The sequence below is a fragment of the Ambystoma mexicanum genome, chromosome 4p (assembly GCF_040938575.1).
Source record: "Ambystoma mexicanum isolate Mex_15411 chromosome 4p, UKY_AmexF1_1, whole genome shotgun sequence".
Lineage (NCBI taxonomy): Eukaryota > Metazoa > Chordata > Amphibia > Caudata > Ambystomatidae > Ambystoma > Ambystoma mexicanum.
Window position 1 is genome coordinate 1,008,663,489 of NC_090927.1, and position 18,465 is coordinate 1,008,681,953.

Consider the following 18,465-nt stretch of genomic DNA (forward strand, 5'->3'; position numbering starts at 1 on the left):
CGATTCAGGACATTAAGGGCTTATGTATTCCTGTAAGTTCCTTATTGTATAGGTTTGGTTGGGGTTCTCCTTGCAGACACTACACTTCTAAAGCCTGACAGTTTGCAGAGTCCCTAGTGCACACCATGGAAGCTATTCCAGACCCTATTGCAGCTCTCATTCAAGTTGTATAAGCTTTACGGACAGTAAAGTTCATGCTTGTATACACAGCCGCCCCACTACCGTTGGAGGTTGATGAGAAGCCTGTTGCAGCCAGGTCTTCTGCCTCAGTGACTTCCCCATTGTTGTTGGAGCCCGCCATTGTGAGTACAGTTCCACTCCCTTTAGAGCCACCAGAAAGGTTCACAGGGGCCCCCTGTACTTTGTGTACGATCCTCAACCAATGTAGATTTCCCTTTATTTGCCGACACATGGGGTCTCCCGATGCACCATCTAAAGCAGCCGTTGTGCTGTGCTATTTAATCTGTGTGGCAGCATTGTGGGCCAATCCACTACTTGAGGAAGGTGGCCCATTGTTGTATGATTTTGACACCCTTACAGCAGATATGGCCTGAGTCTATAATACACTACACCGCCATGGAGTTCCTCGAAGTTTGAAGAGCATAAAGTCTTACATAGCCCATTTAAACCAACTTGCAGCAGCCACGGCATGGTCTGAAGAGAATAAGGTCACCATATTCTATTGTGAGTTGAATGAGGGCTTCAGAGATGCTTTGCCAGTGATCCACTGTATGCCATCCACTTATCCTACCTTATTGGATATGGTGTTACAGATGGATGTTCAGCTTCTTGAAAGTTGGGGGGAGAGCAAAAGCCTTTTCTTCCCTACTGCTTCTAACACAACACTAGAGTCAGCACCCCCTCAGAGATGGCACGGTATTAAACAGGGCTCATGCAAATTGAGAGTCTTAGGATCCTTTTGACACAGGTAGAAAAAGGAGGTGTTGCAGCAACTTGTGTTCACATTGCTGGAAACCTTGTCATATACTGAAGCATTGCCCCAGACGTCCCATTAAGCCTCTGGGAAACACAAAGGCTCATCCACAGAGAGAGCCATAGGGAGGAGCCCTGAAACAGTAGGTTCCCTACCGCACTAAATAAGACAGTCTTAATTTGGTTGACCGCACAAGTACCTGGTGGCAGGACTAAGGTGGTAACTGTGAACATGGATTCTGGTCCTACTTGAACCCCCATGGACCAATTCTTAGCCCACAACTTGGGAATCTTGGCACAGGCCAAAGACCATTCTCAGCCAGTGCTAGTAGTGGATGGGAAAGAGTTATCCTCGGGACCCATTACCAGTCATACTTACCAAATGTCTTTCACTTGCCAGGGGTCCCATCATAAAGACATTGGGCCTCATTACGAGGTTGGAGGTAGCCATGGAGCTACTAGCTCTAGCTCCATGGCTGCCTCCAAAACCCTTCGAACTCCGCCCTGGTGAATGGAGCAATTACCGGTCCATTCTGAGGTCGGAGGGACCGGTAATTCCCCATTCACCAGGGCCATTCCCCATTCCCATTTGAGCCCCCATAGGTACCGTTATTAGCTCTAGAGTCCCTTTGCGGGTCCCGTCCTTAACGCCTGCAAAAACCAGGCATTAAGGAAGGACCCGCAACGGAAACTCGTAATAGGGAGGTAAGGGATTACCGGCACTGGTGCCCTTACCGGTGCCGGTAATCCCTTACCTCCCACCTCGTAATGAGGCCCATTGTTGTTGATCTCATGGATGCTCCACATTATGGGGGTGATTTTGGGGATGGGTTGGCATATGCGACATAACGCATCAATCGGCTGGGAAACCCGGTCATTGGTGTTTTCATCCTCATATTGCATTAGCAAGTTCTGGGAGAGTAACAACAGTTTCTATGAGGTGCACAACTCCAGTTTTGCTCTCTTATCAACCTTTTGTGCTATCACAGCAGGAAGTCTGGCCCTTACAGACAGTTACAATGAGTATCAGGATGTCTTTGATAACCAAAAAGCTGAAACGTGTCCACCTCATCGGGTCTATGACTGTCCCATAGGCTTTTACACATATCCCATGTGGTCATATCTAGCCCGAGTGAGGCAGAAGACCACTGCTTGAAGTAATACCTGCACAACAATGTATGCAATGAGTTTATTAGCACTTCTAAGTCTCCCTCACTATCTTTCTTTTTTATGCCCATAAAGTAGGGTGATTTATATACCTTTATAGACCTCAGGGCCATAAATAAAATCACCATTAAAAATAGATCTCCTTTATTCTGCAACGTTCTACTCGATTTCAAGACCGCCATCATAAACACTAAATTCGACTTTCCGGTGGCATAAGATGTAGTCTGGGTATGTAAGAGGAATGAATGGAAAGCATCCTTTCGAACTCGGTATGGCCTGTTTAAATACAACGTTATGCCATTCGGCATATGTAATACACCAGCAACTTTGCAGAATTTTATTAATGATATCTTTAGATATCTGCCGGATCAGTTTAAGGTGTGTATCTGGACAATATATTGTTTTTTTCAGAGTCTTTGCTCAAACATATACAATACGTAAAGTCTCTATCCAAATCTGGCGATACTTGTTTTCCACACTCAGTGGGTCAAATTTTCGGCCTTCATTCTAACCCCACCAAAAATCCATATGGATTAGACCATGATACAATCAGTTCTCTGATGGCCTAACCCAACTAACAGGAGAGCAGCACATGCTTTTTTGGTCTTTTCCAATTTCTAAAGGTGATTTGTGTGAGACTTCTCTACCATAGTAGTTCCTTTTATGCAACTTACACACAAGACTGTGGGCCTCATTACATGTCTGGCCTTAAAGGAATGGTTCGCCCAAAACATTTTATTTAAAAAATAGATAGGCAATATAAAAAAAAAACAATTGGCATTTTTTTTCTTTGAAGTCCCTATGTAAAATTTTGAGTAATTCAAGCTCAAAGATAGTACATGGGGGCATCCATTTTGTGAAATGGATGCCCGCCTGTGCTGGCTTTTGCTTTTGCGGCACTAATGAAGGAAAAGCCAGCCAGCTGTAGTAAACAAAAGCTACCACTGGGTGGCTTTTCCTTCATTGGTGCCGGGACTCGGTGGACGCGGACCGGAGACTACAGGCAGAAAAGCTGCAGCTGCATCTCGGTAAGTGCTATTTATTTTTATTTTTTAAAATAAGCACTAGCTGTGTTTTTTTTTCTAAGTTTTCCGGGCTGGAGGAGCCCGGAAAACGTAGAAATAAAACCACAGCTTTAAAAACATTGTATTTATGTTTGCGGTAGCTTTTGAAGCGACCGCAAACATAAATACAACATTATTGTGTTTGAAAACGCTGCGGTTTTTCTTTCTAAGTTTCTCAGGCTCCGCAGATTTAGGCAGAAACACTGCAGCATTTAGCATTTCCCATTTGGGGCTCTCGGGTCCCCCATGGGGAGCCCGAGAGCCCCAAATGGGAAATCAGATTTAGGCAGAAACACTGCGGCATGTAAACACAACCGTGTTATGTTTCTGCCTGCCTTGGCTTTCACTTTGGGTCTCCGGTGCTCCCATTGGAACAGACGTGCGTAGTTTGTGGTGGTGAAGACCAATTCCGAGCAGTATGCAAGAATGTGCCTCAAGGCATTCCATGGCATTCTTCACCAATGGAGGGCAGGCGACACACAAAGTACCATAAGGAGGAGCACAGAAATGACTGTGAATCCAGAAGGCCCAAACCAGCAGAATGAGACCATGATAAACACTACCAGTGAAGGCCCCATAGGTCCCCAGAAAGAAGAACATCAAGCTGCTCGAGACGAAACCTGAGATATGTGCAAGCAGACTCGCAATCCGAGAGTGACTCGTCAGGTTCATCCACTGACCAGCGCAAACGAGGCTATGTGTGGCGCTAGAGCCCCAGGCGATATATCTAAGGCAGCAGTATGACATAATAGGGATTTAAATCAAAGGGGAGCCGCACTTAGTCTCCTTGTATGCTGACGATATGCTGTTGTATTTGCGATACCCTGAAGAAAACATCCAATATGTTCTGGAAGTGATGGAGCGATTTGCGTCACTATCTGGTATAACGGTGAACCCCAAGAAATCATGTATATTTCCGTTGGGTAAGTATGTAGGGATCCCATGAGATCAATTACCAGTTCTACAAATACATTGGAGGTAAACACGTTCAGATATCTGGGGATAGACATTTACCATACAGTGGAGGCAGAGCACCAACATAATACTGAGAAAGCGGTCAAGAACATCGAAAATAGTATGAGGTTCTGGGCAAAGCTCCCTTTGGCAATGATGGGAAGAGAGGCAATGCTGAAAATGGTAGTTCCGCTGAGATTTTTGCATTATTTCGGGAACATACCGTATCTGATACCAAGGCGATTTTTCGTTAGGATACATAGCATATGTACGGAATTTCTCTGGCATGGGACGAGGAACAGAATTGCCCTTTGGAAGTTACAAAATTTGTATGAAAAAGGGGGTACAAAACTGCCAAACTATGAGATCTACTATCTAGCTAGCCAACTACAATATGTGGCAAAATTGTTATCAGAAGAACCAACTTCAGAATCTAGATTGTTTAGACTGGAATGTGCCCCGTTCTTCCTGAAAGAAATGATATGGCTGCCCAAATTAGACATGAAAGAGCGCCCAGAGATGATGATACTGGGATGGAAATATGGCATAAGGCCTGTCAGGTAATGGAGAACCCATCCCTGTGTTCCCCTCAAGTGCCACTTGTCACATTGACGGGAAAAGAAGGCCAATTAATGAAGATGATCAGGAAGCACTGAGAACTGGTAGGAATAGCAACAGTGGGAGACATATGGCAAGAGGGGAGGATAAAAGAATTTGGGATGTTGGTGGAGGAAACAGTTGCATACGGGACAATATATTACATATCATAGGATGGTGTGGCGGATCAAAGATACATGGTCTGAAATAGTACTACAGGCGCAACCAGACGCCGCCATGGAAATGATATATGACATAGCAGAAGGAGGGCACGAGATATCCAGGATATATGAGCTGGTGATGTCCAAAGTGGGGAAGGAAGTGGACAGGACTGGGAGGAAGAAGTGGGTGCCCCAATGAGTGATGGGATGTGGGAGCGGGCCCAAGGGTACTACAAGAAAGTGTCAAGGAATGCGAGGCTTCAGCAAATACAACTGTATATAACCCACAGGGCCTATATGACACCCCAGAGGATAGCTACCTTTAAAAACGCCGAATGACAAACATGCCCAAATGCGGCAAAGAAAACGCTGGGATGATGCATATGTTCTGGGCATACCCAGAAATTGAGAAATTTTGGGGAGAAGTAGCCCACAGATTAGAAGAAAAAGGGATTAAGATAATCGTTGAAACAGCATGGGCATGTTTGGTGGGAGGGTTCCGCAGACCACGTAAACTAAAACATGTAAGTAAATTAAAGGATTTGGCATATATACTCGCAAAGCGTAGAATTGCCATGGGATGGAAGGCATGCCATAGACCAAGGATAGAAATCTGGTGGAAAGACCTTCAGAAATGGGCAGAAGCCGAAACAGCAGTATGGCAGGAAGCTAGTAATACTGGAGGGGAGGAAGAAGCAGAAACCCTGGCAGCCTGGAAACATTTAATAGCCACACTGTTTGGACCCAGTCAGGACTGGTTGAGTGACCAGGACCCAGCTGAGAATACAGAAGAGGGAACCCCTCTTCAAGACAAAGAAGCAGATCGCGAAGTAGAGTAGGCTCGAATGGGGGGAAGGGAATGGGAGACGCAGTAGACATTTATTGAGTTGTACAAAATTCGAAATACTGTAACATGTACTGCAAGTTTGGTTGTGTGTTGTTTGTTTGAGATAAAATCAATAGAATTGTTTTTTTTTTTTAAAAGGAGGCTATGTGTGGACCCTACACAACACCACAGCCAAAGAACACAGTCTGATAGTCACGCTGCAAATCTTCAATACACCAACAGAATTCCTCATCGACACAGGTGCAACTGTCAATGTCATGAGCGAAGAGACATACAACCAACTCCCACGACCCCCAAAACTGAAGCCTTTGATGGTGGACATCTACCCTTACGGCTCTAACATTCCACTACTATGCAAAGGGGTATTTACAACTGTGTGTGCACGAAAATCTCATACAGCAAAAATTCAATTGCGTGGGCTGTCCACGACGGCGAACAGCAGATGTATATTGAGTTTCAGGACAGCACTGGACATGGGCCTGGTCCACATACTGTATCGTATTATGGCGCACAAATACCTGACCCCACATGGTGACATGGTCAAAATTTTCCCAAACATATTCAAAGGCCAAGGAAAATTGAAAAACTGCAAAGTCAAACTTCTCATTGACCCCACCATCAAACCGGTTGCTCAACACTACTGGGGCATCACCATTAACATTCAGAAGCAGGTCGAAGACCTCAGCCGATCTCAGCATCATTGAGCGGGCAAGTGGCCCCACACCGTGGGTCTCCCCAATAGTCCTTGTGCCTAAGAAGTCAGCAGAGGGGTCCATTCACCAGTGTGTGGACATGCGCAGACCTAATGAAGCCATTGCACCAGGCACTCAGGATCACTGACATGATCCACCTCCTAAATGGTGCCACAGTCTTCTCTAAGCTCGATCTCAATAAGGGTTACCATCAACTGGAATTGGCACTGGAGTCCCGCTATATTACAACCTTCGCAACACACATGGGATTATTCTGGTACAATAGACTTAATTTTGGTATATCATCCGCAGCAGACATTTTACAGGATGAAATACACCAGGTCAGAAAATACATACCAAATTGCCTGAACAACAGTGATGACATCCTTGTCTTCAGCAAATCCCTGCGTGAGCATGATGATACCCTACACCATGTCTGTATCGCACTAGAAGCCGCCAGAGTAACATTGAACAAGAACTAATGCGAATTCCGAAAGCACACACTAAAGTTCTTCGGACACATCTTTTCGGAACAGGCGATGAAACCGACCCTGAAAAATTGGCGGCACTTACTGAAACATCCAGGCCCACCACCGTCTCCGAAATTAGGTCATTCCTCTGTCTGCAAGCTGCTGTGCCAGATATTTGGAAAACTACGCCATCATCAGCGCACCCCTCTGAGAACTCGCCAAAGAGGGACAAGCATAAATCTGGTCACCAGAGTGCCAAGCCAGCTTTGAGGACATCCACTCGAAAATCACATCAGCAGCTGACATGGCATATTTCAATCCTGCGAAGGACACAGGCGTGGCTGTAGATGCTAGCATGGTGGGGCTTAGAGACATTGTGTCACAATTTGACCCGAAGAAGCCTCATGTCAAGCAAGTAGTCACCTACGCCAGCCACAGCCTCGCTGACAAGGAACAACAATACTCCCAGGCAAAGAAAGAAAGCCTAAGTGGTCTGGGCATGTCAGTACTTCCATTTTATTCTGTATGGTATGACTTTTACTATCATCACAGATCATCAGGCCCGCCTCACAATTTACAGCAGCCCAAAGGCTAGGATGCCACCACGCATCAACAGATGGTGCCGCTAGCTTCAAGACTATACATTCACAATTCAACACAGGCCAGGGAAAGATAAAACCCAGCTATCAGTTGTGTCACCCGTGAGGGGTTACACAACAAGAACTTTCCATTGCCGAAGAGTACCTGAACTACATCATCCACCAAATTAAGCCATTCCCGATCCCATGGGCGACGCTCCAACATGACTCAGAGTCTGATCAGGCCCTCAGCATAGTGGTTCAATGCATCCATGGGGGGAGGATGAGACATGCCAAGGACATTTGAAAACATCTGGACCAATCCATCCAGGATGACGTACACACCCTATGCCTAGTCTAGGACGAACTCACTGTCACAGAAGATAACATCCGCAAAGGGCGCAAGATTGTACTATCCAGAACACTCTTTCAAAGAGTCATTGACCTCGCTCATGAGGGTCATAGAGGTACAGCATCGACCAAGAAACCACGCTACAGAACTGTGCCATATGCAGGGTAGTTGCCCCTCTGCCAAAAAACCTCATCCTTTGCAGATGTCCGGCCTACCAGCGGTTGTCTGGGAGGAATTGGCAATTGACTTCTTTGGACCCATCAGAAATGGCTCCTACATACTTGTCCTGATTGATGAATACTCAGGATTCCCAGAAATACAAATTATACCCTTCACTGCAGCCATGGTCGTCATTCCAGCGCTGGACAGAATACTCACAGCCTATGGCATCCCGAAGGTCATCAGGTCGAACAACATACCACCGTTCACAAGCCATGACGATGCACACTTCACGGAGTACAAGGGATTTAAATATCACAAAATAACCCCATTCGGGCCTCAGGCGAACGGCATGGCAGAACGGTTCATATCAAGCATCAAGAGGACAGATCGCCCAAGTCACCAGCAAGCCGTTTGAACAAGATCTGAATCAGTTCTTAAGAGAATACAGACACACCCCTCATTGCTTCACAGGTGAGCATCCAGCTGACCTCACGTTTGGACGGCGGATCAGGACACGCCTCACTCACAACCCAGATGAAGGTCAGGATCACCATGACGACCGCTAGAGGAGAGCAAGAGATGGGACTGCCAAACAGACAATGAAAGAAGTGGCTGATACCAGAAGAGGGGCCAAAGCATCTACAATTGGCATTGGATATTGCGTTTTAGTGAAGCACCCGAAACAACAGAAGGAAGACTCCACATTCATTCCCAAGACCCTCACTGTGTCACACCAAAAGGGAACTATGATCACAGCAAGTGACGGAAAAGGGTGGTCCATCACACGCAGTGTCTCCCACTTCAAGAGAGTGAGGAACAAATCTGTCAGGGAGAGTGACACTGATGAAGATACATGAGGAGAATCCGAGTCCTACCTGGGGGACAGTGAGGCATTGGAGGAAGAGTGGGTCACATGGAGGACTCTCGACATCCCACACCAGGAATGGGCCCTACATGTCAGACAACAGAGCGGCCTGTGAGAGTCAAGATAAAACTCATCAGACTGATTGAAGAAATGGACTGACCCCACTCTCTCTGCATTTAAGAAAGGGGGAGGTGTCAAGGTGATACGAAGCATGTTGGCCTCGTTACGTGTGAGGGGCCAGTTGGGGTGCAGAGTGGTACAAGAGAAGTGACAGGGACACAAGGGAGGTTACGGGCAGTTAGAGGAAATAAAGTGTTGAGATAAGACACGCCATCTCTGTCTCTCTTATTTGTTAGGCCCGACCCATGTTACGGGCAGCGGGCAGTTCTGGGTTTGGGTGATCCAGTTACAGGAACCTCTTGCTGTCCATGATGCGTTCGCAGAATGGAGATATTATCTTTTGGGGTGCACTAAAGGGTAACAGTATACACGGATCACATGAATCTAGTGTCTGTAAGCCCGGCTAAGTGTTTAAATGCCCAACAGGCCAGGTGGCACCTGTTCTTTTCCGCTTATGATTTTCTAGTAACCTAATACAGGAAAGTCACTGCCATGCCTTGAAAGAACAACTCTGAGCCTTCTGACAAGCCTCTACTTACCACTATACTTCCTGAAGTACAGGTTTTTTGTGTATGTGGGATTCCCCCCAGTTCTCATGGAGGGATTCTCCCGATGGGCAGTAGCACACCTGGTGGAGAAAAAATCAACAGCTCATTTTATGAAAGGGATTATGTACAACAGGGATTGCATTTGCCCACCAAGGCCCTTTCAGCAACTAGCATTACATTGATGCCATAATACACAGTTATAGGGAGGTTTCAGCCACCTAAAGACATGGTCACTTCTGCAGGGGTGATATCGATGGCCTATTATGAAACACTTAAGGAACATTTTAAACAAAGAATGTTAACATCTGGGGTCAAAGCTGTGTAAAAACCTGATCTTTATTTCATACTAGCAAAAAGAACCCGTGCTCCGTACGGGTTCTGTAGACGGACATGATAACTCTCATCAATTGTTGAAAATCAAAGTACCTGTAGGTCGCTGTTCCGAGTCGCTTATCGCTTGTTGTGCTTTGCTCTCTGAAGTAAACTGCACTGAGAAAGGGCACGTGTGGCTGGCTTACATACCCTGGACCAAACATGGAGGGGAGGTGAGAGTTGGCATGCTGCAGTATAGTAGAACCTTCTGTACGCTTTCTCCACCTGCACCACACCCTGGCGCAGTGCAGCGTGTTGTGGTGCAAGTATCTTTAAAACAGTGCATACTAGGGCCTTGAAACATGTTCCTCGCATAGAGATGCTTAAAATGAACTTCCTCCAATCCTTCTACGACCACATTGATGTTTTGCTGATTTGAGGCAACCGTCTCATGTGTGAAGGGGCTGAAATCCAGGGAAAGGGGTGGGGTGTTCAGATGCCATGTAGCCAGTAATAACCGGAGGGTCCTAACAGGTAACTATGCAAAATTTGGTGCAGATTGGTGAAACAGTGTGGAATTGTATAAGGAACAGATTTTCTCCTTTATATATATAGAGATAACACATTTTTAAAAAATTGTGTTGAATTAGAAAAGTGGGAGACTGGCCCAATATAGTGTTTCTCTTCTAAACCAATGAAAAGATTGAAGTGTTGGATTTATACTTTGACTATGTATGTTTAAAATTGATTGCACTAGAGCACCTTACTAACCCCTTGAGCACTGAATAATATATTTGCATGTGATTGTTTTGAAATGTGTTATATGAAATAAAGATCAGGTTTTTATACAGCTTTAACAGCAGATGTTAACAGATTTTGTTTAAAAAGTTAATCAAGGGTGTGTTTGGAATATAGTTTATGACTGCCAGTGCTGTGAGGACATTAATTATGTATTTTTCCAGTATCCCCTCTGTTTGTGATACTATTATGAAACACAACATGTTTGAGTATGTCAGCTCCTGTGCTATACATGCCCAGTGTAAGGGACTCTCTGGCAAAACGACTGGCCTGTTTCAGCCTTTACCTATTCCTCCCAAGCCCGGGAAACACTATTCTGCAAGTCTTCATCATTAAATTAACCGCAGCAAATGGCCAAAACAACCTTACAGTGGTTATTGAGGCCTTTACCAAGTGTGGTGAACCAGAAGAAGGACTCGGATTACATGTGGTCATGATTCACAAGTTTGATTTAAATGAAGACGAAAACGCCTGACTAACCCTACCGCTATGAGCGAAGTTCCCTGCCTAACCAAAGTAAAACTAAGGATGCTTGTCAAGTCCAAATAAAAAGTCTTCTGTCCGAATCTTACGAGCTAACTGGCTCTACCACTCTGGAAAAATACCTAACTCAAAAGAAAAGGGAGGCTTTTTCATTTGCCTCGGTTTGGATTGTGTGTAGCCCAATTGTACTTGACTTGTTTTCAATTTTAAAGTCCTTTTAGATCGTCTTCAGAAATGTAGTGCCATTTCCTTTTGGAAAATCAATCATCTTCTGTAAGGGATTTCCTCTCCCTCGGATAAGGAAACAGCTTCTTATTTCTTTAATGTTCCAATCCCTCCAGGATGACTTGAAAATGCACTTCTTTCTTTCCCACCTTTGTAGCGTTGGGACTTCCTAAAGGTCTGTTACCTCTGTGGAAAAAAGTCTTGTCTCTCAGTATACAATTTAACTTAGGGTTCTTGCCCAGTCGAATAACACTGCTCCCTGTGATTTATGCACTATCCTATCTCTCTTGAAGAGTATTTTGCTTCTTTTTACTCTGTCTCAAAATGATGGGACCTCTGTCTGTGGTTCATTTACCCTCTTGGTGGTTGCTTCAACTTTGATATACAGTTTCTGTTTTTTTCCCACTCTTATTTTGTGAGGGCTGTGTGCCTTTCTCATTCTCTTAACTTGGCATACTTTGTCAGCTATTTCAGCCTCATATTACATTGTTCCTATCTCTTTTCTCCATGGCATAGAGGGGCCGGGAGCCTTTTAAGATTGGTGTGACTGTTTGTAGTGGCTAATCCAGACTTTCAGTACATTGTTTGTATTGTTTGCTCTCTGTTTGAAAGGGGCCATGTGCCGTTACCATTTGTTCCGAATTTCGTACCTGCATGGTACCTGCATCGGTTTCTGTACTCCGACTTCTGGAAACCGGCAGTACAGTGTTTTGCTCGCCTCCACAGGTCTGTAGTGGCCCTTTCGACGTCTGTGCCTCTCGTGGTAGGAAAGGCACTTGTCGGCAGGAGCTGGGGATCTCGGGCTCCTCTTTCCTCTCTGGTCTCGGCTTGGGTGACTGGGTGCCAGGCCCATCCCTGCTCGTCAGTGGTCACGCTACCTGGGAAGACGGTTGTCTTTCTGTCCTCCATCTCGTCTTGACCGGTCCCTCTTGCTCGGTTAAGGCACATGCCGTCTAGCTTCCAGCTAGCGAGTATCTTGTTCTGTTTGTCACCACTGGCTCCATGGTTTGACATAGCTCCACTCCTCCAGGATGTAGATGCTCCAAGGGCTCGCCTCTGCATACCAATTGCTCTCCTTCCACCGTAGTAGTTCCCTCTTCATTCACAAAAAAGCTTGCGTCTTATATACGTAATTAGAATGAATAACATGATATCTGTCTTCCATGATTCTAGCACCCAGGCAAGGCTCACCATTACCTGAAGCCAATAGGGTCACAGATGGATCTTTGTGATTCCTAGTTGTAATAGGGAATGCAACCGTTTTCCAACAACCATATATACAGAAAGTGTAGTTTTGACTGGGAGCTCATGCTGGAATCAAAGTCCTTGGAGTCCATAATGAGGTTGGAGGTAAGGGATAAACGATGCCGGTAAAGGATTACCGGCATCGTTTACCGCTCCGGGCCAGTACGACCCACCAACCCGCTATTAGTGGCACTGTAACTAACGGTGCCTCAAATAGCGGCATGGGCGCGGGCACGCGACCCTTCATGCCAGAAATACTGCCATGGCGTAAACAGGAGGCCATCACATGTCAGGCGGACATGCAAATAACGGCCTACTGAAGCCCGAAAACTACCTTACCGGCATGGAGTAAATACCGGCATCGCGTACCACCCGTAAACGGCCATGTGCAGTGTTCCCAACTGCCACAGGTGCACACAATCAGCACAGGTGGAGGCAATATAGACTGGGCCAGCACAAAAGGAGCACACCCCACCCCTTCCCACACCCAGTCACACACCAAAATGATTCCAATAGTACTAGCAATGCTAGGGCTGGAGGACATGATTGCAGTGGAACTGCTGCAACAACAACAACAACAACAACAACAACAGGCAGCACAGAGGAGACGCAGGAGGAGAAGGAGGGTGAGGCAGGCCCAGCATGCTCCACCAGTGCAGCCAGTGGTACCACACATGCATCCCTCAATCCCTCACATCCAAGCCAGTCCATTCAACCTAACCCCTCAGCAGATCCACACCCTGTACCGTCTGGACCGGAACACCATCACCACCATTGTGGACATGATACATAACGACATTGTCAGCCTGATTGAAATACACACCGCCATCCCACCTCTACTGAAGGTAGTGTCTGTGCTCCACTTCTAGGCCACAGGCACCTACCAGCACACAGTGGGGCACATGCATGGCATATCACAACCATTATTCTCGTACGCTGAACAAAGTGCTTGATGCCCTCCTGAAGCGCACAGACGACCACATTTTCCTACCACGGACAGCCCAGGAGATCTCCATCACCAATGTTGGTTTCCATTCACTGGCAGGCATCCTGGTTGCATTGGCGCCATCGACTGCGCCCTTGTCGAATTGGTGGTCCCACATACCATGGAGGCAGTGTACCGCAACTGTAAGTTATACCACTCCATCAACGTGCAAATGGTATGTGACTAAACAAGATCATCACACATTGTTGTGCCCGATTTCCCGGATCAACCCATGATTTAATGGTCTTGCGGAACTCCACGATACCATGCTACGTGGAGCGACATGCAGGGCAGAGATCCTGGCTTCTCGGTGAGTTGCATATCAGGCTCATGGAAATGCGATGTGGGTAGGTGATTGGGGGGAGAGATGCATACTTCACCTAGCTGAGATGGGGGGGGGAGAGATGAATACTTAACCTGGCTGAGATGGGGGAGAGATGCATACTTCACCTGGCTGAGAGTACCTGAAAGGATGTACCATGCTCATACCCCAAAGCAGGCCAGACTTGACCCGACACCTGACCACAAAATACAAGATGTAAGCTGCACTACCACGAAAATGATGCAGTGCAACAACCATTACATAGCCATCAACATGTACACTGCACATAATCAGACCGTAGACCCCACAGCACAATGCAGCAACAAGCAATGAGGATGGCCAATGCACAGCGCCAAATACCATCATCAAAAAGGACAGGTCTCCATTACTGCGTACAAAGGAGCCACTTGAGGGCAAAATACATGAACACACCCCTACACCAACACAGGGGTCCACCAAAACAGCATGTCACCATTTGTCGTGCAGAGTGAGATCATCATGACGCTGCCATCTACGTTGACAGGATGGTAGCATACATATCACTGCACATCACCCAGATCATGGGAACAACCATCGTGGACTACCACAGTGCATGAGCACTTACAAGGAATTGCCCCCCCCCTGCGCCCACTAGACGATGGCACGCACACCTGCCTATAAGAGGAATACACACATAGCAGTCACATCATGTGTCGCTATTCATGCATTCATGTTTGGGTGCATACAGGAAATTAATGCATGCTATAGTGCCATTGATACAGGTCCCATGTGATGTGAGGACTCATACATAATCATTGTTGCCCACATGCAGGTGATGCAGGATATCCCCTGAAGAGGTGGCTCCTTACCCCAGTTCCGGAACCCGCAGAACAGGCACGAGGAGGACTACAATTGTGCGCATACATGTACCCGTGTGGTGATTGAGCAGACCTTTGGCCTCTTGAAGGCACGGTTTCGCTGCCTCAGCAGGTCTGGTGGGGCACTCCTGTATGGCCATGAGAAGGTGGGCAGCATCGTCATGGCATGTGTCATGCTACACAATATGTGCATCAGACGGAATGTGCCTCTGCCCCCTGAAGCTGAACTGCAACCACCTTATGATGAGGATGAGGAGGGTGGAGATGGGGCTGCACTTCAGGGAGGCAGCGATGCACAGTAGGGACGTGCCATGCGTCAGACTCTGATTGACCAATGTTTCTAGCACACATGGATGGGGGATGACATGGAGGTGGAACTCAGGGCACTGGGTGTGTCAGGGACATGGCCACTGTAGACTGTTCACCAATAAAACACACATACACAATAAGCAATGTCCTTGCATGTGAATTCAGATTTCATAACAGGTGTATTCAGAATATTTAACTAACAAGTGCACAAACCCTCAACCCAACACACCCGCTCCCCTCTCCCCCTCCCCCCTCAACTTCCCCACACACCCTCTCCCCCTCCATCTCCCCCCTCAACTTCCCCACACACCCTCTCCCCCCTCCCCCTTCAACTTCCCCACACACCCTCTCCCCCTCCCCCCTCAACTTCCCCACACATGGTGTGCACTGGCATGCACCATAAGTCCACATGAGACCAGAATGCCTGGCTGAACCTACAGCCCTTCTCCTCTTCCGGCAGCAGGTGGACCCCTGTCCGACCTGCGCAGGTTCCGGCCAGACCTACGCAGGGGGCTGGACTTAGTGGAGCTGGCATTGGAGGATGTCCCAGGTTGTTCTGCCACCTGTGCCGGACACATGGCCTCCATTGCTGCCACCATTTGGGAGAGGACCTGCTGCACTGCTGCCAATTCACTGCGGATGTCTTTTGAGGAGGTCTCAGTTGCAGATTTGAGGGATGAAGCGCATTCCGTCATCTCATCCCTTGCACGGCCACATTCCATAATGTGCTGTGTCAACAGCCCTGTCAACTCCTCCTGCCGCTTCTGGATAGCCCTGATCCCCTCTTGGCTGTTCACAACACTGGGGGATGTATGAGGTGCTACTGACATGGTTGGTTCATCATGTACAGTTGGCGTGGGGCTGAAACTACCGGGCCATGAGTCCCCAGGAGACAGCTCATGGCTGTTGCTGTCGTGTATGCTGGATGGGGAGCGGTGTGGTGAATGTGGGGGGCCTGTAGTGGTGGTTGTGCCATGTGGAAGAACATCTGCCTCGTCATCGGACACGGCTGCTGTGGCAGCTGTCTCCCCCACAGTACTACTGGCAGCCGATATAGTGCCTTCTGCCACTGGCTCCAGTGTGTTGGTGGCTGGTGTGGGGGTTGTAGTGCACGTTGGTGCTGTGGGTTCTCGGGTTGTCTTGCCCTTCCGCTGTGGTCCAGGTTGCCTTCTTCCCCTTGATGTAGAGGGGCGGTTTTCTACCTCCGTGCCCCTGGCTTTCTTGTGTGGTGTTGCAGCATCCTCCCTGGTGTCCTGGTCATCGCTGTCTGATGGCGTGCCTGTGGGGGACCAAGATAGGGAGAGGATTAGTGATGGGTCTACATGCATCAGGCATGCATTGGGGTAGCTGCATTGATATGGAATGGCAGTTGATTGGCATTGGGTACTGACATACGGATTGCATGGCTTTTGGGTGGGTGATGCAGGGATGCGTCTGGGATGGGACATATATGGGGTGCATCATGCATGTGGACAAGATGGTGCTGTGCACTGCCTGTAGGCAGTCTTGCAAATATGTGTCTGGTGGACCCTGCTTTCCATCATTGCACTGTCAGTTCAGGGGGACATCATTGTGTTGGTCATTGCAGTGTTTCATTTGGGACATCTACCTGCATCGGCCGATGACGGGGCTCCTCGCTCCATGTCCCCCACTCCCTCAATAGCCTCCATCCAAATGGTGCTTGCGCAGATCTCCTCCCAGGGTTGCATCTTAATGGGGTCTGCACCTCCACCTGTTGCCATCGCCTGCTTGCAGTTGGCCGAGAGGATGTTCCGCACGCGTAAAACGCAGGTCGTCCGAGCACTTCTGGACATCTTTAGAGGTGTGGGCGGTGGTGCCAATGGCACTCACCTTCTGCGCCACCTCCGCCCATATCTCCTTCTGCCGCTGCACTGCAGGTCGAGACATGTTGGTGGAGAATACGACATCCGCATGTTCTTGCAGAGTCTCGGTCAGAATATTCAGCTCCTCTGGTGAGAAGCGCTCCTTGCGCAAGCGCTCTGCACTTTTCTTTAGTGCTTTGGGCATGGTAAAATGATGCAGGTAGTGGTAGAGGTGTGGTGGTGAGATGGCTCCTGGTTACAGACGATGGCAATGGATTGTGTTTTTAAAGATGGCCGTCGTGCTCTTTCCCGTTCCTGTGCGATGGCGCTACTTCCGGTTCCGCTTATTAGCGGTGACCGCTACTTGCGGTCACCGCTAATGCTGATGGCTTGGATGGCGGTGGAGCTATCTGCGCTTCGCACAATGCCAGTAAGGGCGATTTTTCGCCCTTTTGCGGCATGGCGGAAAGGTCGTTACCGGTATTTGCTCCATGCCGGTAAGGGCTGTACCTTACCTCCAAACTCGTAATGAGGGCCCTTGTCCCCAAGAGAGGAGTCACTCCCTCTAGCATCTTATATGTAAGTAAACTTTTGGGAAATCTTCGAGATCTAGGGGCTGAGCTAAACAATAAGAAGGTAAGAGCGCTAGTGGCAAATGATTTCCCTGAGCCTAGTTCAAGATAAAGTTCGTCGGATAAAGAGACAGATATGCAATAAACCTTGTTTATTAACAGTAGCACTGCACGAACGTGTAACAGAGTTAAAAAACATTGCTAACGTAAATGCGTGTGAGTGTAAAGAGGACATTTAACATTGAAGCAGCACCTTTGTAATGGGTCAAAAACAAACAAAGTGGCTTTGCGCTGAAACTCCAATCAAGTGAGAGTGCGTGCATTTCAGAAATAAACAAAGTGGCTTTGCGTTACACTACGTTCATTTAGCAACCCATAGCGCTGAAACTCCAGCTTCAATAAAGTGAGCATGCGCATGCTTCGAAATTGAACAAAGTGACTTTGCGTAATCCTACGTTATTTAGCAACCGACAAACAAAAGAGAACACTGAAGCTTGTGCTTCAATCAAACGAGAGCGCGCACGTATTAAGAATAAATAAGACCTTAGCTTCGACCAAGGAGCATGCGCTTGTTAAACTAATCACTTCTAAGCAAAAGCACATGTACTGCGAGGTCACATTGAACTAAAGTGACAGCACACGTTCAAGTGAGCGTGCGCATTTTTCAAGAATAAGTAGAACAGCGTATATAATAGCACATATTTTGTTGAACTGTTACCTAGTAAATTCACAAACTTAAAGGGATAGAAAATGTTCCAAATCAGAGTGGAATGTGCTTTCATCACAATGGCTTGCATGAATGACAACTTAACAATTTAATTGATGAAAGACTCATGACATGTCAACCTTGATAACACTGCTGTAGAAGGAATTAGTATCTTGTATATGTCACAAAGTGTTTGTGGAAGGACAGCTTAACAATCTAATTGATGAAAGAAAGGACTGATGACACTTCAACCTTTATGGCACGTCAATCTTTATAAGCAGCTCTAGTAAGGTTAGAATCCTGCAACAAATGAAAGGT